General features: G+C 44.7%; 1 protein-coding gene across 1 annotated transcript in view; it reads left to right on the top strand.

Annotated features, from left to right (window-relative positions):
* Nucleotides 1–22,794, top strand: part of LOC124796114 (translational regulator orb2) — a 451,001-nt gene that overhangs the window by 73,378 nt on the left and 354,829 nt on the right. The window lies entirely within an intron of this gene.

The raw sequence follows: 22,794 nt of genomic DNA, 5'->3' as shown, positions 1-22,794 counted from the left end.
CTTGAAGCAGACAATAGCTGGCAGGGAGCCCTACGCCGCTGCATATTCATTGTACAAACTGCACATGAATTAGCTCTCCGGCTGTTGCAGACAGACTAGTCGCTACATTGTGAAAGGCTTTCCTCTGGAATCATGTCGGAATTCAAGCGAGGATCGCTACCAAATACAGCACACCTTTTTTTAAAACTGTTGGTTTGTTCTCCATTTTATATAGTCACAAAATAAAGAGAGCCGTCTTCCCAATTTTAAAAGATGAAATTTAATCACTTTCTACGCGTAATGCTGCAGTCTATGAATCTAACTGACGTACATGGAATTCGTTAAAAGCAATTGCTGTAGCACTTGTCAAGAGAGAGTGAATTTAAAGATTCACAATAGGTCGAAAATGTGTATGAAGACAATGGCGGAAGATCTGTGGTCACACAGACTACTTGCGAATTCTGCAGATACAGGCAGGCAACACAGCCCAGCATTCGCCTTATTCCATTTATGGAAACCACGGATAATCTATACGCACGGCAGCACCTTACACCGTTTAGGGAAACCGCGGAAAATCAATATGGACTGGGGAATGGCAATGACACAATGCTAAACACTGTCCCATATTGCACGGGCTCGAGTTCCAGATTAAGAGGCTGCCCATGTATACTCTCTCAGGTAAAAGAAATGCAAGCTGTAACTTTGATGGGAAAAGTCGTGCATATATTTCTTTTTCTGCTCGTGGATGCATGCCACAAAAGGAATCGGCATTAATTGTAATGTGCATATGCTAAGCAGAAAATAATTAAAGCGTTTTATTTCATGAATGGCTAAAGATATCGAAATGAGGTTTGCAGCAAATCGTAGGAGGCAGAAGGGCACCTAATTTTGCTGTATGGGTAATGCCGTTAACTCTTATATCAAACATGCTTCGGAAGAAAGCATTTTTTGTTGTTGGTAATTTCGCACAAATTAGAGCCAAGAGGAAAAACGTTTTTTCTTAGCATCGTTGGCCTACCTTCTTGCTGCATATATGAACGCAGCGTGGCTTGAGAGCCGATACTGTCGGAATTTACACTGCAATAGCCGATCCCCGCCATCTTGCTTTTCAGGTTCGGCGCACTTCTCAGATACTTGCCGGCCAGGGTGGCCGAGCGGTTCTAGGCGATTCAGTCTGGAACCGCGCGACCGCTACGGTCGCAGGTTCGAATCCTGCCTTGGGCATGGATGTGTGTGATGTCCTTAGGTTAGTTAGGTTTAATTAGTTCTAAGTTCTAGGCGTCTGATGGCCTCAGAAGTTAAGTCGCATAGTGCTCAGAACCATTTGAACTACCTCAGATACCTAAGAGAGAATTTTCAACGCCAACATTAACGAACATTATGTCACTGCACTCGTCGTTTCAAGAGCTTATCGAACGCCGTTAAAAAATATCATTCCATTTGGAAAAAAACATACTGCACTATCTATACTGGTACAAAGTTACGGGTTTTACCCATGAAACAGAATCATGTTTCCTTCTGACCACTATCATCTGCTGAAAACTATCATGTGCGGAACACTTTGATTCGAATTCCTCAACTGTTCGCGAACTAAAAGTGCTGCAGGTTTCTGGTGATTCGATCTACTGTATATATACACAATAGCCTCTTCCCTCAGGCTTCGCTTGCATATGTTTTTCGCACATATATTGCGCATTTCCCCTCCTCTCTCTCTGTGTTCACCTGTTCCTCCCCTCATCTCTCTTTCAGTCCTGTCAGAAACCCACTCTCTGTCCATCTCCTTCTCCCTGTTCTTGTCCATCTTCCCCTCTCTGTCGATTGCCCTCGTCCTTCCTCTCTCTCTTTCCACCCCCCCTCCCCCTTGCACTCTCTCTTCCTGACCATCATCTCCCCCACCTCTCCCCTTTCTCTGCCAACCTCATCTGCCCCATTTCTCAATATCCATCTCCTGTCCCTTTTCTCACGTCAGCCATGCCCATCCGCATGTGTAGCCTTAGCAAAACAGGTCGATAAAACAGGACGATACTTTTCCAACACAGCACACATTTGAGGCTGGGCAGCTTACATATACTATGTGATCAAAAGTATCCAGATACCCGGCTGAAAAAGATTTAAAAGTTCGTGGCACCCTCCATCGATAATGCTGGAATTCAATATGGTTTTGAAATTCAATATGGTTTTGGCTCACCCTTAGCTTTGATGACAGCTTCCACTCTAGCGGGCATACGTTCAATCAGGTGCTGGAAGGTTTCTTGGAGAATGACAGCCAATTCTTCACGGAGTGTGAACTGAAGAGAGGTATCGATATCGATCGGAGAGGCCCGGCACGAAGTCGGCGTCCCAAAACATCCCAAAGGTGTTCTGTAGGATTCAGGTCAGGAGTGTCTGCAGGCCAGTCTATTACTTGTGACCACTCTGCCACAGGCCGTGCATTATGAACAGGTGCTCGATCGTGTTGAAAGATGCAATCGGCATCCCAGAATTGCTCTTCAACAGTGGGAACCAAGAAGGTGCTTAAAACATCAATGTAGGCCTGTGCTGTGATAGTGCCACGCAAAACAACAAGGGGTGCAAGCCCCTCCATGAAAAACACGACCACACCATAACACCATCGCCTCCGAATTTTACTGTTGGACTACACACGCTGGCAGATGACGTTCACTGGGCATTCACCATACCCACATCCTGCCATTGGATCGCCATATTGTGTAACGTGATTCGTCACTGCACACAACGTGTTCCCACTGCTCAGTTGTCCAATGTTTACGCTCCTTACACAAAGCGAGGCGTAGTTTGGCATTTACCGGCGTGATATGTGGCTTATGAGCAACCGCTCGACCATTAAATCCAAGTTTTATCACCTCCCGTCTAACTGTCATAGTATTTGCAGTGGATCCTGATGCAGTGTGGAATTTCTGTGTGATGGTTCTGGATAGATGTCTGCCTATTACGCATTACGACCCTTTTCAACTGTCGGCAGTTTGTCAGTCAACAGACGACGTTGGCATGTTCGCTTTTGTGCTGTACGTGTCCCTTCACGTTTCCACTTCACTATCACATCGGAAACAGTGGACCTAGGGATATTTAGGAATGTGGGAATCTCGCGTACAGACATATGACACGAGTGACACCCAATCACCTGACCACATTCAAAGACCGTGAGTTCTGTGGAGCGCCCCATTTTGCTCTCTCACAATGTCTAACGACTACTGAGGTCGGTGATACGGAGTACCTGGCAGTAGATGGCAGCACAATGCATCTAATATGAAAAACGTATGTTTTGGGGGTGTCCGGATACTTTTGATCATGCAAAAATGGGTAAATTCGATACAGTCGCCTGATAAAGTAATAGCCTACGGAATATCAGACCAGCTGTGTGGCTGGATTGAAGAGTTTTTAGCAAACAGAACACAGCATGTTGTTCTTAATGGAGAGACGTCTACAGACGTTAAAGTAACCTCTGGCGTGCCACAGGGAAGTGTTATGCGACCATTGCTTTTCACAATATATATAAATGACCTAGTAGATAGTGGTTGCATGCGGGTTTTTGCGGATGATGCTGTAGTATACAGAGAAGTTGCAGCATTAGAAAATTGCAGCGAAATGCAGGAAGATCTGCAGCGGATAGGCATTTGGTGCAAGGAGTGGCTACTGACCCTTAACATAGACAAATGTAATGTATTGCGAATACATAGAAAGAAGGATCCTTTATTGTATGATTATGCGATAGCAGAACAAACACTGGTAGCAGTTACTTCTGTAAAATATCTGGGAGTATGTGTGCAGAACGATTTGAAATGGAATGATCATATAAAATTAATTGTTGGTAGGGCGGGTACCAGGTTGAGATTCACTGGGAGAATCCTTAGAAAATTTAGTCCATCAACAAAGGAGGTGGCTTACAAAACACTCGTTCGACCTATACTTGAGTATTGCTCATCAATGTGGGATCCGTACCAGATCGGGTTGACGGAGGAGGTAGAGAAGATCCGAAGAAGAGCGGCGCGTTTCGTCACAGGGTTATTTGGTAAGTGTGATAGCGTTACGGAGATGTTTAGCAAACTCAAGCGGCAAACTCTGCAGGAGAGGCGCTCTGCATCGCGGTGTAGCTTGCTGTCCAGGTTTCGAGAGGATGCGTTTCTGGATGAGGTATCGAATATATTGCTTCCCCCTACTTATACCTCCCGAGGAGATCACGAATGTAAAATTAGAGAGATTCAAGCGCCCACGGAGGCATTCCGGCAGTCGTTCTTCACACGAACCATACGCGACTGGAACAGGAAAGTTAGGTAATGACAGTGGCACGTAAAGTGCCCTCCGCCACACACCATTGGGTGGCTTGCGGAGTGTAAATGTAGATGTAGATAGTGTACCAAGGGCTGGAAAACAATTACTGCCCCTGACGTGTAGGGCACCCTGCAAAACAGGTTTATTAATCTGGCCTATACTGCTTCCACACAACACTCCTGTCGTGCACGGCAGCCTATATGCCAGAGGCTTAAAAAAAAAACATTTTCCCAGTATCTTTGCTTCTATTGGGTCTAGAACTTCCGACAGTGCTCATCCGTGAGTGCCCGTCCCTGAGGCTTGCTATTTCTATGCCAAATTTGGTTGAAATCGACCCGGGGTTTGGCGGGAGATCACAGGCATACACACATACATATACTCCGCTTTATGTATGTAACAAATACACTGCTATTTTTCTGCACACTATTTGTTAAATTATTTTGTAAGCATCAAAGATTTGCAACAAAAGTTAACCCTTAAAAAGGCGTCGTGAATTTCCTTTGAATTAGCCCCCATATATTTGTTTGATGCGAAACAGCAGTAGACCAAATTCTATATCATTACTTTAGGTACTGCGGCAGCTCATATTCCAGTTTACCCAGCGGCAACTCATTTTTAGCATGTGGAAATGACATTTGTTCTCACGTGTTGCACGCTCTTCTGCTGGACGTCAGTTCCCGCGGAGCAGGCTGATCCGCGCGCTTAGTTTAAGGCCGTGGCCGCCACAGGCGGAGCAATGAATATTTATCTTCGCGATCAGTGCGGCAGCGAAAGTGGCGGGGCGGCCGTGGCTGCAGCGGCAGCGGCGCGAATTTGCTTTCTAGGGGCGCGTCACACATGTAAATGTGTAGCAGCCGTCGTAAGGCGAGCCCGGCCCGGTTCGGTTCCAGTTTTACTTTCGGCCGCCAGCCGGAGAAAGCGACCGTTCCAGAACGCGAACTCGCCGTCTTTTATGCCGCGTCAGCAGGTCGTGTTGCGCGCCGACCACGTGTCGGATACTGTTGCAGGCCGGCAATCCTAGACACGCGCCCCTGCTGTCACGCTTTCATCGCGCACCCGCGCCGGGACACTGACTCCCGTCTCAGTTCGGATTTTAGCAAACGTTTTTTGTTTGTTAATGACCCCGCCCTTTTCATTCACAACATGTTGCTCTTCCCTATTTACAAATCCATTGTCAAGGATTAATATTTACCTTTTATAAACGTAACACTTGTTGCAGTTTATACCCAACATTACGTGAACGATATAATTTTTACTTTGACGCGAAAAAACTCTCGGATTAGTAACCAAAGAAAGAGTTTCTGGAACGTAAACTGTCAAATAACAACGCGTATCCTTGATTGCTATACTTTCTGGATCGGTTACTTACAGGTTCTCGATCTGGCTACTGCTCTTTAATCCCTTGAGTCCCAATAATATAAAAAAAAGAACTTTGATATTAAAATTTTCACTAAACTGACCATTGTCATAGTAAGCAAAGAATACAAGAAGAAATTGGCAAAACGCAAAGACTCAGTAATTTACTGTGGTATATAATTTTAAAATTTTTCACAAAATTAACCTTTACTTTCGTAGTAAGTAACGCATAAAGGAAGAAAGTTGCAAAACGTAAATAGTCAGCTGTTTCAAAGTTGTGATTTCAGTTTGGAACCACTGGGACACTGTTTTAACCACCCATTATTTTATGAATTGTAGTTCAAAGAATTTCGCATTTTTCCTTGTCACAATACCAAATCTCGAATTTTTGCATGAACTCATGGTACCTAAAATAAATTATAGTCGTACATAACAACCAAAATCAGCCCACATTTAATAAATTTATGTCAAAACTACATACTGTTCCAGTGGTTTCATTTCGAAACCACTCATAAAATTAGTAGTACAGACTCAAATTTACGCTACAATAAATTTAGATATACTTAGTTTCCCTGTCAGTGATCTACTCAATATCATCACTATTAAAAAAAAAAGTCACTCTCCTACAATCATGTAACACTCGACTGTTTGAAAACTGTACTGTTACAATGCATTACATTCGTAGACGTACCTTACTGTATGGCAAAATGTCTCTGTCTTGCAATATCATCGGTGGTTTCATGTGAAAAGCTCTGGTATTTCAAAAAATTAATAAAAGAATATTTATTTATTTCATCTGATTTGATTAGGGCAGTCAGGTCCTCTCTTAATCGCTCCAGGTTTTCCACATACAGTACATTTTTTGCATCACAGTTACTAAGGAATAACAGTTTTTATACGAAAAACAATATTATAATGATTTTAGAGTCAGTAGAGACAGTGTGAGTAACGTGAACTAAGAGCTAATAAAGTTAATACTGGCAGAAGTTTCACTAATATTTTTGTTGCTCTGCTGCTGTCATTGATGATAATAATAATAATGACAATAATAACGATAATGATAGTGGCAGATATAAAAAGAATTTATAAATATACAAAATATATGTTCGGAGATTTAAGGAGACTGCACCAGCTACTGGGAAACGAGGAAGATCTGGTCGGAAAGAAGGCTAGAGAGTGGTAACGAGTGCGTGCAGGAGCTACGGTAATCATGCCCGCCCGGCTAGCCTCGCGGTCTAACGCGCTGCTTCCCGAGCGGGAAGGCGTGCCGGCGGATTAGTGTCGAGGTCCGATGTGCCGGCCAGCATGCGGTTGGTTTTTATGGCGGTTTTCCGTCTGCCTCGGTGAATGCAGGCTGGTTCCCCTTATTCCGCCTCAGTTACACTGTGTCGACGATTGCTGCGTAAACACTGTCTCCACGTACGCGTACACCATAATTACTCCAGCACCCAAACGCTCGTTTGGTATGAGATATTCCAGGGGGGAGGGGGGGAGGGGGTTCCACTAGGGAACGAACCGCACAATAACCCTGGGTTCGGTGTGGAGCGGCGGTGGGGTGGGTGGACTGCTGTGGCCTGTTGTGGGGTTGTGAACCATTGAGAGCTAAGGCGGGATGAAGCCTCTCAGTCGTTTCTAGGTCCCCGGTTCAATACACAGATACACACACGGTAATCGTTATTGTTGTTTCAGTAGATACGTCATTAACTACCGCCTGAAGCTGGAGGTGTTACTGAGTTCTCTTAACACAATGCGGTAGGTTATTCAGAGCTGGGTTCCTACAACTGGGAAGACTAGGAGAAAGTGGCTAAATAATGGAATTGGTTCAAATGGCTCTGAGTACTATGGGACTTAACGTCTGAGGTCATCAGTCCCCTAGAACTTAGAACTACTTAAATCTAACTAACCTAAGGACATCACACACATCCATGCCCGAGGCAGGATTCGAACCTGCGACCGTAGTCGTCGCGCGGTTCCAGACTGTAGCGCCTAGAACCGCTCGGACACTCGGCCGGCAAGGAATTGCACAGAAAGGGTTTTGTTCTGATGGGAACGGTGGGTGTATCAGCGACGTTGTTGAGACAAAAGCGCAAACGTCGAGGAGATAGATGAGGGACATTGTACGTTGATAAGACAGTAGGGAGAAGAGAAACGGTATGGAAATCTCTGCGCTGCCAGGATAGTTGTGCGTATGTTAGTGAAATATGATCGAAGGATCGAATGTCACAGATACTTCGAACACAGGCAATGATAACCAGTTCCAGGCGCCTTGAGCTTTCCTGAGAAAGACCTTGAAGATTAACATCGCTGTAATCAATAATTGGAAGTATAAGTATTACTAAAATGATGGTTTCAGACAGACACCACTAGTACTGAAGGGTTTAATAAGTCAATGCACTATCGGAGGTCGCTACATAAAGCAGAACGCATCAGGAAATTCTAATTGCGATTAATGAATTACGCGTTTCACGCAAGACCGTTAAGACCGTTTTAAGGCTGGACTCGTATGTTGAGAAGTACTTCCACATGATTATTCCCCTTTTTTTTTTTTTCTCCCCTCCCCCCCCCCCTCCCCTCCCCCCCCCCCCTCCACCGTTCATCTAAATCACTTCAGATGAATGCCGGGAGAGATTCTGCAGTTAGGCTGCACACTGTTTTCTGAGATAATGTTTTCCAGCAAAGCCTGAGTTTCTTTCCTAACGACCTCTATGTTTACTTTTGTATATCTGTACTTGGAAAGCCATCGTGCGCTGTAAGACTGAGGATACATGGCGTAGCAGCGTCATTCTTCCCCATTCCTGTTCCATTTGCCGATGGTTAGAAGGAAGAGAGGCTGTCGCTAGCCATCTGTATTCTGTTTTTACGCTAAATTCTTTAATATTACCCGCATGATCATTATGCAGCAGAGGGAGACCACGAGATGAACACACTAAACAGATTCAGAAGGATGTAGGTTGTACTAGTTATTCGCAGATGAAGAGGCTTGCACAGGATAGAGGTGCATGGAGAGCTGCACCAAACCAGTATCTGGTAGACAACAACAACAACAACAACAACAAGTTGTAGAGAGCGACATCTTTATTGACTCACATTGCAGCATGGGCCCTCGTAGTTTACGAAGTTCTCACCGTTGCGCAGCATTTCTGTTATATTGCATTATATTTTGTTGCGCACTTCTGTGATGTTCTCCCGTAACAAAACGCACAGCTCTTCTTTGTACCTTCTCTGATTCTTTCTTTAATCCAAGTTGCTAAAGAGAGTTCCAGGCGACGAATAATACTTAGAAATTGATCGAACGTTTACTGAAGTTCCTTTCGTAGACTCATCTACTGCTTTCAATACAAAACTGACATTGCTTTCTGTATTAATTCACCTCGCCCCACATTTTATATTTTTAAAGCACGCGATTAATTCCGATACTTTGGATATTTACTGTCACTGAAACCATGCTCAGGAAGCTGACTTACTTTGGATATTAATGTCATTGAAACCATGCTCAGGAAGCTGCCTTCCGTGGTCTACAGACAATATCTTTCTCAACCCCTTTAAAAAAGTTGATCGTTTTTAATGATCGGAACAGTAGCAAATAACTGTTCAGCGCTGCATATAATTACTTAGAAAACGCATGAGGGCCTACACATTTATGGTTAGTAGTACCAGCAGTCCATCCGGGCTTTCTAGTAACCACAAATGATAGTGATCAGGGCGTGCACCGTGCCCAGTGACTAGGAGCGTCAGTCGCAGAAAATACGGAACGTTTCGTAGCACTGCTGAAAACAAACATAAAGTCTCTCTCATCCACCGGAAAACACTTCATTCCCCCTAATTCATCCCAAGTGGCAGGAGCCTCCATAAATTATGCTCCCTGCAACTGGTGAACTATTTGGTACTTTATTCCAGCAGCTGAAATCACAAACTTTATTTCAGCACCATGAGGGAATCATTGAAGGTGTTTAAAATGTAAGTCATACGTGGCTAAAGTTGATACAGTTGAATTTTTAAAATTACAGAGAAATCCTAGAATATTATTAGAGTAACATCAGTGTTGCGTGAAACACAAAAGGTATCTACGTCAGTGCATCGAATCAGAGGAGCTGTGGTATTGCTAATGCGATTGTTTCCATCTGAGTCTAAGTTTCATTTATATTGAGCGGCCAAATGGTAAACGTCACATCGGCCAATACAGAGGCACAGCTTCATCGAAGCGGGATTTAAATGTATTTCCTGTTATCTGAAGAGACATCGTTCGTTGCAGTGCTCCAGAATACAGAAGGTAAAATGACGTCGTCACTGCAATCCAAAGCCGGCATGGGCAAACTTCGATGACCTGCGGACCGGATTCACGTAGTTACTTAAGCTCGCGGGCCGTATCGTCACTATGCAACAGTAACGCTCCTAACGCATAAAGTCAAAACTGTAACGAGAATGACTTTAATGTTTATGGGATAACGCAATTCATATCGAATGGCATTCCTTTCCGGGCGAGCCAGCCCTCGCGCTTTTGAGAAAACGTTCATTTTAGGTTTACTCGGACTGTCTTCCGCGTGCCGGATTGAAGCTAAACGAGGGCTTGATGCGGCCAGCGGGCCGCCGGTTGCCCACTTGTGGTCTAAAGCATAAGTGCCAACTCTTAAGTATCAATGGAATCATTCAGAAATGATTTTGTATCAGAACTGTGTGCTGTCGACTTGCGGATATCCAGTAGTATGAAAAAATTCTAGAGAACGCAGTGCGCTGCATTACTGGTACAGTCGAGATGCCTCTCAACTCCCGTTCAGAACTCTACTGTTCATTGCACCAACGAATGGAAGTAGTCATATGATAACCGTATCGTTACACCATTTGCGAGAAACATTAGCACAACACAAAAAATTGTCCTTCATGTAGGTCCGAAGTGTAAGCTTACATTTCGAACTTTGTTCCGTTGCAGCTACCTCCAATTAGCTGTCACATGTGAAACCTGTCTATTTACCTCCTGCATCCTGTATTATCGCATTGTGTCCATCCTGAAAGGGCCAAGTTCAGAGCGCGTTCGTTTGGTAACGATACGTGTACGGTGAATGATACCGTGCATCGTTATTCAACATCGCCCTGATTCCTTACATGCGGAATATTTTAGTTCGCTTAGGTATTTCTTTATTTAACACTTACTACCATTACCTGGTTTCAGGTATCAGAAACCCGAAGAACAGTGTAACTGTAGATCCTCGTCCATCTGCAGTGAGGCAGTGCGTTGCTTACGTAGGAGGCTATTCGAAAACGTCAGTCTCCTCCAGCGGTACCGTTAAGGCCACAGCGAATCCGACGAGGACGCCAATGAGTGGCCGAGCCCAGGATCGTACCAGGCAGACCTGGAGGCCCATCTGGCACGAATCGTGCACCTCTGGCGCCGAGTGCGCCAAGGTCGGCGCCTTGAGCTTTTACACATGGTCGCTTTCGCGAGCTTCCATCTGCGCTGCCGCTCCGGCGCACGTCCGACGTCCTCGCTTGGCGATGGGTCGCGAAAGCGATGCCTCTCCAAGGAAACAGCCCCAGTCGAGCAGCACGCCGTACGTGCTGTTTGCCTGTCCAGGGCCCCCTGTTGGCTTTACGTCCAGCCGACCAAAACGTCTCCGCGCAGCCGACCTCGGCAGCCACAGTGTTGTAAACTAAGTGGGCAAAATCACCTCCAAGTATTCGCTATAGTTAACAAAGCGTCACATTTTTTTCTCAGATGAATAAAGATGTAAGGCCAAAACGAAGTAGTTCATAATGACTCAACTGTTTAGTCACTGTTTCTAAGTTACTTATTGTTGAGGCTTTCAGTCCTAGACTGGTTTGATGCAGCTCTCCACGGTAGTTTGTCCTGTGCAAGTATCATCTCGGCATAACTACAGCAGCACACACCCTCTTGAATCTGCTCACTGTATTCAAGCCTTGGTCTCCCTCCATTACTAAACTGACACTTCCTTGATGCCTCAGCATGTGTCGCATCAATCGATCCGTTGTCTTAGTCAAGTTGTGCCACAAATTTCTTTTTTCCCGAATTCGCTTCAGTACCTCCTCACGCGATCTACCCCATCTAACCTTCAGCACGATCTGCAGCATCACATTTCAAAAGCTTCCATTCTCCTCGTGTCTTAACTGTTTATCGTCTACTTCCGTACAAGGCTGCCCTCTAGACATATACTTTCAGAAAATCTTTCTAATACTTACAGTTACATTCGATGTTAACAAATTCCTCTTCCTCTTCGCGGTGTCGTCACAAAATGAATTCCATAAATTTACTAATTTTTCTTACAGCTTTTCAAAGTACTAGTACGTTGTGAGGGTGCTACTACACAGTCTCCAACTTTTTAACTTCAGTATATATATATTTTTTTAATTTTATACATTTCTGTCAGTGTTTCTTCCGTGACTGTATTATTTTTCTAAAGTAAAGAACAATTGCATTCAGTCACAATCGTCATTTTACTTCAATGCACGATGATTTCGAGCCCTGGGGGGGCTCATCATCAGGTGCTTTGACAGTCTACATGGATCTTTTCCCCCACATTTAGGTTAATTCTGGTCCTGCTAAGATTACATTGGTATATTACGAAGCGGGCACATTGTGAATGTAAGTCTACAAAACTAATACAAATCGAAAAATAAATTACTGTTCCCAATATTTTCTCCAAGTTGAAGCACAATTCTTAATCTTAATAACAAATAAATAAATTGAAGTGAAAATTACGTCTTAGCCACTTAACAGCAACATAATCACTTAGTATCATACAGTTTAAAGTGTGTGACATCGTCTCCACGATCTGCATTCTAACATTACGAGTGCGGTTGCGCATATGTTCTGCAAATCCACATATTGTCAAGTAAGTACTTTGTACAAGTGGGAGAAATTGCGAATATGGCCTGGGACAGATTTTCTTTTTAAAAATATCTAGAAGCATCGTTTTCCTTAGTCCCAGCGTGATTAGACATTAATTTCTGCTCAGGGCATTAGCCAATGTTACTCTAGCCTTACCAGTCAATGGTCGCGGGATATGGCAATAAAAAAAACAGAAGTATCTTGAAATTGTCTGGCGTAGTATCGAAGTACAAGAACAGTCTTTTGTAACTCATAGTCAACTGTAGCTTGCTAATAACACTCTCTAGGAAAATTAAATTTTACAGCATTGTCCGTTCACTGACTGATCTGTACCTAATGTTTGTTTCTCTTTGTTTCAGGTAAGCCAGGACGGATGATTATTCTACGCTAAACTACAGCGATCGAATTCCTCGGATAAACGAGTATAGCCCAGCAACACCTACTGACGTTAAGCTGTTCCAGTCAAGGCAGCTACACAGTGACTTAGCTAATGAATTTAATTGGATTCAGAGGTTTCAGCGTGGTGACTGCGACATTCAGGACCAGCCAAGTACAGGCAGACCCTTAACTAACTCTCACGATTAAACGAATCGCTCATTAATGACTAGGTACCTTGCCAAGCAGACAGTGCAGGTCGTAGAGAACGGTTGTTATATTTTTCGAAGTTTCTATGGGTAATCTCCAAAATACTCTTACAGTATCATCACGTGTTTCATTTTTAACCTGAGAATATGAAGACAGACGATGGAATAAATGCATTCAGGATCTTCGCGTCGAAAGAAGCAGCGTCTTACCTGATCAGAAAACGTATTGGTGACGACATTCTTCGCAAACACGGAATGACATCAACGACGTCATGCTTCCTTATTGGACAAAATGTAGTTTGCCGTATGAACAAAGAGGTGGGAAGTACATGCAATGGATATAAAGTTGCAACACGATAACGTACAATGTCATTTGGACCCTTACAGTTCAGAAGATGGTCCATTTCGGAATGCCAGTGGCACAACAGTTACATTCGATTTTTAACTTTTTGGGCTGATAAATGCTACTGAAGGAGTTCGAGATAAGAAAACCATTTCGTGTGTGTAAAAGTAGAGTGATCGCCAACCTTTTGAGTTTTAGTAACATTCGTGCATGCCACGCGAATACAAATAGCATCAGTACAGTACGCCAAACGACCATATTTTCAGGGACATTTTCGAAGAGTGTAAGGACCTGTGTTTCCACAGAGTTCACCATAAGCTAGTTAGCTAGTTACAGTTAAACTGAGCGTTGCTTTGTATTTTCAACGAACAAATTCAGCGCCAGTCCATTCAGGCTCAGGACAACAATAGAGCTGGTAAAGAGTACGAGGACGAGCGACTGATTATACTTGAGGGATGCGATAACCAGGCAGAGGCGGTGCCTCAGCTGCAGGCAGGGTAGGTCCGGCTGTCTCGTCGCGGCCTTGGTGGTCTTCTCGCCGCAGGAGAAAGCGAGCCAGGAGTCGGCACTTCCGTGATCTTTATCATTGCTGTCAATCGAGCGAAACGCTCCACCGGCTATCACACCAGATCAGCAGCTGGAACCCTGTTGTTGACAACGAGTCAATCACCTTCAGATGTTTGGAACTGTAAGACACTTGTGCCACCTCCGGTCCTGCTGTCGTCACTGGTTCAACACGAACCACATTAATGGTCAGCGGTATTACCGTGCAAGTACATGTGGCACAGCCGTTTTTCGTAAGTCAGTGCGAAAAGTAACTGGTGATTCTTAAACCTCAGAATATTTTCACATTGGTGGGTAATGCTACACAGATAATTACTACAACAGACATTACTTTTATTGCAAAAATACCGAATCGACGTGCCCGCATCTCGTGGTCGTGCGGTAGCGTTCTCGCTTCCCACGCCCGGGTTCCCGGGTTCGATTCCCGGCGGGGTCAGGGATTTTCTCTGCCTCGTGATGGCTGGGTGTTGTGTGCTGTCCTTAGGTTAGTTAGGTTTAAGTAGTTCTAGGTTCTAGGGGACTGATGACCATAGATGTTAAGTCCCATAGTGCTCAGAGCCATTTGAACCATTTTTGAACCGAATCGACAATTTCCGAATACTGTTGAATATGTAACATGCACGGCGACGCTGTCGTTTATGATGCCCCAGAGAAACAATAAGTTCAGTCATAATACTTGTCTAATAGGCCCATTCTTTTGCCTTCACCTTCGCTTACATGTATTCACTTATGAAATTTGTTATCAATAGTCGATCTGAGTTTGTGGGTAAATACAAATATTTACAACACTACAAGGAAAAATTATCTGTAATGCTCTTTCAGGAATCTCACTTTGCCACACAAAGGGATGAAAATTACAGCTATAAAACTCTTTGACAAAATGGCATTGAAATAGACTATGTCAGATAACAGAGGTGTTTTCAAATGTAGATTAAGATTATTTCTCCTTAACAATCCCTTCTATACCACAGAGCAATTCACGAATAGAAATATTCTTTTTATACAGAAAAAATAGTAAATGGTCAGCATGTAATATTATAAACATTTTCCTCGACTTTGTGTGTGTCGTCTATCTTTGTTGCGTTGCCATTTTTCACATCATGTTTATCGTGAATATGATACATGGTTGAGGTAACTAACTAACTAGTTAAGTTTCAAATATTCGTTACACACGGTGATCAGTACTGGAGCCGTCCCATTCGAAGAGAAGCGGATGACCGTACTTCCTGAAATCTAGGTACACAAAATTCTATTTACTTAGAAAACAACTCGTACGCGAAGCATGATAGTTACGTCCAAACTATCTTTACCATCCCTAAAAATTTAGTTATTGTAGAATATGTATGTCAAGTCCACGGAGATACTCCACATCTCAGTGAGGTACCCCGTCTTCAGCCATGCGCTCAATAGAAAAAATGTTTCAAAGGGAAGTTTGAGTTCCACAGATTAGGGCTTTTCCTCGTTCTATTCACGGACTGGCTGAGAGAATAACGAATACTTGTAACCCTCTGCGTGAGCTGTACTAAGTTAACTTTGTCTTGACGGTCTTCGCAGGAGCGATGTCAGTGGTACCGAAAAGTACTGGCGGCCGGCCGGAGTGGCCGTGCGGTTCTAGGCGCTACAGTCTGGAGCCGAGCGACCGCTCCGGTCGCAGGTTCGAATCCTGCCTCGGGCATGGATGTTTGTGATGTCCTTAGGTTAGTTAGGTTTAATTAGTTCTAAGTTCTAGGCGACTAATGACCTCAGAAGTTAAGTCGCATAGTGCTCAGAGCCAAAAGTACTGGCAGAGAACGAGTTTATGAAATTACTTAATTATGTTTCCCGATGGGTATTGCACGTTTTCACGTTGTGTATAATTTTCATTACATTGCGTTGTGTTGAAAGCTAGCCGTTCACCATTCACATCGCCCTTTGTCGTATATGCTCCAGGTTCACTGTTAGTTCAATCTAATATGGATCCCAAGCACTTCTGCAGTTTTCCAGAAGTGTAAATCTCTCAGAAAACCTCACTTTACCAAGTGCCTGGCAATAAATCGAAACCTGTAATTTGTTTGTTCTATAACTGTGCTAATGTCATCGTTCACGTCCTAACCATGCGCACTTTTACTCAAAAGCATTTGCAGACACACAGACGCTAGTTGTGACCCATTACACATGTGATTAAAGGCTGTTATTTTTTGTACGTTAATAAGTACGTAACTTAATATGTTCAAACAACTGCAAAAGGCCACACAAGCAGGAGCGTGAGCGCCGTAAGCGCGCGCCTACACACACACACACACACACACACACACACATACACACAGTAAAAAAAGAAAAATAACCAACAACACTAGCGCAACAACACAACCAAAGAAGATCAATGCTGCAAGTTACCGACAGTTAATATCAGTTACCAACTGGTGAGCAAGTAGTTAAAATATGCCTTTTTGATCAGGAGGGAGAGCAGGATTCCATTCAGAATTTAAGCAAAAGCTTCCGTATCTGTTTATAAGGTCAGTTGCTAATTTAATCCCAGTTGCTGCCTTAATAAAAGGGGCGATCAAAAAGTTTCCGTTAGAAGGCCTACCAGCAAAATCACCGTGAGTACTGAGGCAATCATACCATCGACGCACAAGGTTGAAGATATCCATTTGCTAAAACACCGTGTTCTGCTGCGTGAAGAAGTCCGTAAGTGTCTGCTGCACATCCTCGTCCGACATGAATCCTCGACTCTTAAAGACCTTTTCTAAGGGACCGAAGACCTGAATATCGCATGGACAGTGATGATGACTATAGGGAGGGTGCTCGAATGGCTTCCATTTTAGTTGCCATAACGTCTGTGTTAAGAGATTTACGATATGGGGACGTGCGTTATCATAAACAGTACCTTTGGTCGCAGTTTTCCTGGATGTTTCGCCTTGGTTCAAATGGCTCTGAGCACTATGCGACTTAACTTCTGAGGTCATCAGTCCCCTAGAACTTAGAACTACTTAAACCTAACTAACCTAAGGACATCACACACATCCATGCCCGAGGCAGGATTAGAACCTGCGACCGTAACGGTCGCTCGGCTCCAGACTGTAGCGCCTAGGCCGGCCGAAGTGGCCGTGCGGTTAAAGGCACTGCAGTCTGGAACCGCAAGACCGCTACGGTCGCAGGTTCGAATCCTGCCTCGGGCATGGATGTTTGTGATGTCCTTAGGTTAGTTAGGTTTAACTAGTTCTAAGTTCTAGGGGACTAATGACCTCAGCAGTTGAGTCCCATAGTGCTCAGAGCCATTTTTTGTAGCGCCTAGAACCGCACGGCCACTCCGGCCGGCTGTTTCGCCTTACTTGGCCCCAGACACATTCTTCACTCTCAGATGGATGTCCACCGATGTTTGTCCTTCGCAGTCAAGAAACGAATAACGACACGTTGGTCCTGTTATGACGCATTTGGTGATAACGTCGTCTTATTTCGCATCTCCGCATTTACCGCATGCACGTCAGAGAGACACGTACAGGATTATCTCTATAGCTGTAAGTTCACGTCTGAATCTTCGGGCTGTTGTACTCCATAACACAACCGGTTCCAAGGCGATGGTCTACAGGTACCAAGGCAATGATCTGCAATAGCAGATTTTATCGACTGTTGTAAGCGTGTGTGTGACGCTTATGCTCTGTTCAACGGGCCTTCACGGCCCTGGTGGTCAACCCACAGTATCGTGTGATGCAACTGCAAGGGATACGATAGACAAACGTCTAACGCAAACCATGATCATTCTCTACAGACCCTAGACGGAACACTAATCTTAGATGGTCGAAAAACACATCTCACACCGTGTTTTCGCACAGTACGACCAATCCTGTTAGAAATGGTACCTGCGTAAGGCAAAAATGAAAAAAAACTGAACTCCGCTCGAACAGGCCACGAAGGCCCAACGGCCGCCGTGTCATCCTCAGCCCACAGGCGTCACCGGATGCGGATATGGAGGGGCATGTGGTCAGCACACCGCCCTCCCCGCCGTTTTGTCAGTTTACGAGACTGGAGCCGCTACTTCTGAATCAAGTAGCTCCTCAGGCGAGGCAAAAATGTCAAGGACTTAAGCTCTATCTCGTTATTTTCATCACTCGTTCGATTCACGGTTGTCGAAGACGGACCCAAGCTGCCGTGTTTATCGGATAAAAATTCGACGTAAGTGGCTGCGTAGTCTATAAGAAGTCTGAGGTTGCAATTAATATTATTTCTTAAGTCATTAATGTATCAAGGACTTTAGCTGCCACGTCCCATTTCTTAGGATGATACTACGAACTTCTCCTGGGTTTGTCGACTACTCTATTTAAGATAATTCGCTGTGTTCTGCCTCTGAAGAAACTTTCAGTCCAGTCGCGTGTTGACTAGGTATTAGCCAAAAAATCCTATATTAATTATGGCTGTGGCGTAAGGTCCCTGATGAAATAATCCACGGATGAACAGTCGGATGTCAGTGTCCAACAGCGATAATATTTTGGCTAGCGACCACGTTCCTATCATCAGATGCACTGATGAACTGACCGCTTTATGGCCGGCGCAGCGGTTTTACTTGTTCGTCTCCACCCTCCGATCTGCCGTTCCATCCGCCAACCTCGACTAGCATCTCCTCCCCCACTCCTCCAGCTGACACATTGCCGGTTCTCGCCCAGGTACATGTGCTGGCATTAGTTCTGCCGTTCCCCCGTTTGCCCTCGAAGTCATTTCATTGTTGGGTATCTCCATACTCTTCTTAATCGTGAATTAAATGGCAGCTCATCGTTAACCAGTGAACTATTTCTTCACGAAGTACGCCGGGAGAAGCTGAGAAATCACGTAAGTTCCCTGTTCGCATATCAGCCAATAATCCCTATCAACATGGTGAAGATTCCTCCCAGTTCAGCCTCGGTGATCTCGTAAAACTAGTCTTCAGTCATCGTGGGTCTCTGCTGGTTGACCAGAGAGGTCCAGAGTACACGACGAGGCCAGCAGGTGTGAACAGGTCTGGGAAACATCCCGCCTCGGGCGAGCTGTCTGTTACGCGGCGCGCTGCTCCTCGCAGGCCGCTCTAAAACTTTTATTGAGACATTCGCTCGGATTCCGGCTTTACGCGTGTCGCGCGAAATAATTACCCTCCGCACTTACAACCGGCCCTATCCTCTTTATCCGTATGCTTAGCGTTAATTGGAACTAGGCGACGCCACGCGTTTAAGTGCATCGTAATTTACTCCGATCCGAAAGGCGAGCGATCCGATTTCGCATCACTCGGAATTTGAGCGGGAAAATATTAGCCTTACGGAAGACACGGTGGCTTCCTTTTTCACTCAATCAGGAGGGTGGGTAGGGCGGAGGAACCCGTCGTGAGGGTGGGAACCAGGGGAAGGGGGGGGGGGGAGCAGGGGTGCGCGCGCACGCTTTACGGCGCCGTAAAACGCGACCCGCGCTCCGCAGCTGCTGATTATGGATTTCGACCGCCAGTTTATCACCCAGTAAACGTCTTTATTGTGGTATTAAGCCGTACACCAGACGCCGAAAAACGTGTCCAATTTTAAGGGGCACTGATTTCATAACGACGTGCTCCGTTAACTACGCGTACTGCGGAAGTCGACGCCTCGGTCTTCCCGGCGGTGGCGTGTCGGCGGCAGCGGTGGAGTCACATTCCGAACGTAGCCTCGTGTCTGCCTTTACAAGCGCCCCGTCATTCGCGGGTGAGTAGGTACACTCAAGTACACCTACAGCGCAGTCACTCACTTTGCACTGCCCCACGCACGCAAGACACACATGTGCGTGCTACATTTATGCTTCTTTTTATTATACTGCACAAACATTTTTTCAGCTGTTGAGTTGAGTTGACTTTCGCGTGGAAATCTACCGTTTCAGATCCTCTGTTCAGTCTTTTTTCATAGCTTGGAGTTTGGATGCTTTTGCTCCAACATCAAGTCCTTAGCGTTGTCTAGAACTTCGAGCACAGTGTCAAGGAGAGGTGGGATACAGAGTGGTGTGGCAGCTGTCATCGTAGGAAAGCTGGACAGGAGCAAAAATGATTAGCGAACAAGCACAACAAAAAGGAGATTTACTTAAGTGTACGAAGACTCGTAGCAAATAATGTAGCAAGAAATAAGAGTTCAGCTCTCAGTGTCAACAAAGAAGAGACTCTATGTACTAAGGCAAAAACGATGGTGTCACAGGGAAGAGACTCCAAGTGCGAGTCAATTGAGTGGCTACCGCCGGCCGTCTTGTTTTGCAGCGGCAAACGGCGCTCGTGGAACGGAGCCACTGGAGGCGTGGCTCAGCTGGTGTGCTCCATTGGGTCCGCCGAATCCCGCATGACCACTATTGGCATCTCACGGAAACTTGCTATTCCGTTAAAGACGCCTGTCGCGTGATGTCGATATCTGATACCAGACTTGGGGATCTGCCTGAAAACAACTGAAAGTTCTACAATAGCCTGCTCTGTCTCCACCATAGAAAATAGCATATTTTTTTAAAATCCTTTTTTGCCAAAATGTCTGATATTAACATACACCCATCCGGTCACGAAAATTGGCAAAGGCCGTGAGCGCGGTGTACTGACCACTTCTTCCTCCATATGCGCATTCAGTGACACCTCTGGGCTGATGTGAGGATGACACGGCGGTCGGTCGGTACCTTTGGGCCTTCAGAAGCTTGTCCGGACGGACTTTCGTATTTAATATACACCTAAAAGCGACGACGTTTGGTAGTGGTAAATATATTTTTGAGACACATATTTCTTGTTAATGAGACAACAACATAGCCTTTATAATAACACACATACTTAATATGTAACTCTTTCTTGATACGGAACTCGAAAGCGAAAAAATTCCTGCTCGATTTTTAATAAGTGTTTTTACTTCTAAGTTACCGTTTTGCTTATTCTTCTTCTTCTTCTCCTTGTAGCGTGTTACTCTTTTTAGTTAACGTGTCATATTCTAGTCGCGTGGTAAGTCTGCCAAAATGCGACGAGAGTTTCTGAGAATCCATTATAAACTCGGCTTCAGTAATTTAACAGTAATAGTAACAAGAAGCAGTCTCTCCAACAAGAGAAAAGAGTCCATTCCCGATATTAGGCCGACATGTTAAGGAGTACCATCTCTGCACCTCGCTATGGCAATGTTTACTCCATGTGCTGTACGTGTTAGAGGCAGTTTAGTAATTTGAAGGCATTAACAGTGGAACACAAAAACTTGCTGCAGAAATTACCATTTACAGGAAGGAAAGTGATGTTCCTTAGTCTGTTCTGTGTGAAGAATAGAGATCTCACAAGCTGTACAGATCAATGAGACACTCTTAAATTAGAACAATAAAAATAATACTAATAACGCATACATGTTATATGTATTTATGTGTACATGTATGTTTATGTGTGCATATTCCGCGTCTCCTCGCAAGCCACTGCATCGATTTCAGCCAAACTTGGAGCACATATTCTTTGCTGTCAGGCAACAGTCGCTGTGGGGGTAAGAACCACCTACCTGTCATAGTTCAGGAGATATGATGCCGTAAACAGTGAGATCGTGAAAAACTGCCACATCATGAATGACGTTGAAATTTATTACTACTGTGCTACTGGCCCTACTCGCGATAAATTTCGCAGATAGTATCCACATATGACGCTAACTGCACCTACTCAGTTATATCATGGTACCACACATACTTCAGGATATACGACGTGTAAACAATGAGACACGTGAAAACTTCCTCATTGTACATGACGCTTAAATTTATTACTTCTTTAATATTAAATCTATTCACAACATATTTTGCAGAAAGCGTCCACGTATTCCCCTGAATATCCCTACAAAATTATATCACTGTATGACGCGTAGGCCGGCAGATGTGGCCGAGCGGTTCTAGGCACTTCAGTCTGGAACCGCGCGACCGCTACGGTCGCAGGTTCGAATCCTGCTTTGGGCATGGGTGTGTGTGATGTTCTTAGGTTAGTTAGGTTTAAGTAGTTCTAAGTTCTAGGGGACTGATGACCTTCAGATGTTAAGCCCCATAGTGCTCAGAGCCATTTGAACCATTTTTGAACCATGACGCGTAAATCAGGCGATATGACATCATAAACTCTGAGATGCGTGGAAAATGCCGCATCATGCGTGAAGTTTAAATACATTTACTGTTTGCTACTGAGACATTCCTGCAGTCGGGTCAACTTCAGGAAATCCCTGACACCTAGCAGTGCCTTTGACATCTGTCAACTACGAAGCGGAAACGTTTGTAGGCGGAAACAACAGTCATCTATAGAGCTATGAAGAGGCGTTGCCGGTTTTCGTAGAGACATTTACAAAATCGCGTTGTAGAAAAGCGAAGCAGTTGCGCCCGGAGTACCGAAACTGTCAGGTATCATCTTACATGGAGCCTACTGCAGAAGTGAAGTACAATTACGAAATCTGAAAAATGAGTAGTCGGGCAATGTCAGCTAGTAATAACAATTCCAGCTAATAATAATAATATAAATAATACGCTTTTCCGCCATACCGTGCGTATAGTTATGGTTGGGTTTGGCTCCATATGTGGAGCTAAACAAAGATCAGTGAACTGTTTGGAACAATACCGTGTTTTGAAGATGGCATGCACTCATCATCAGGTGAAGAAGGAAACTCCAACAATGACTACGACGGAGCCACAAGAACTGCAATACAAAAATTAGCACGCACACACACACACACACACACACACACACACACACACACACACACTGTGCGCGCGCAGGAAGGGGGGGGGAGAGGCTGACATTCCCCAGGGAATGTACAGTTCTCTAACGCTCTGACGGGGGTGGGAGGCGGTTTAAGCTAACTGGGTCTATCGCGACGCCCTTTGAAAATCGGAAGGCATCTGAGGTGCAA

This window comes from Schistocerca piceifrons, chromosome 4 (assembly GCF_021461385.2).
Source record: "Schistocerca piceifrons isolate TAMUIC-IGC-003096 chromosome 4, iqSchPice1.1, whole genome shotgun sequence".
Taxonomy (NCBI): domain Eukaryota; kingdom Metazoa; phylum Arthropoda; class Insecta; order Orthoptera; family Acrididae; genus Schistocerca; species Schistocerca piceifrons.
This window is presented reverse-complemented; position numbering and strand designations above follow the sequence as displayed.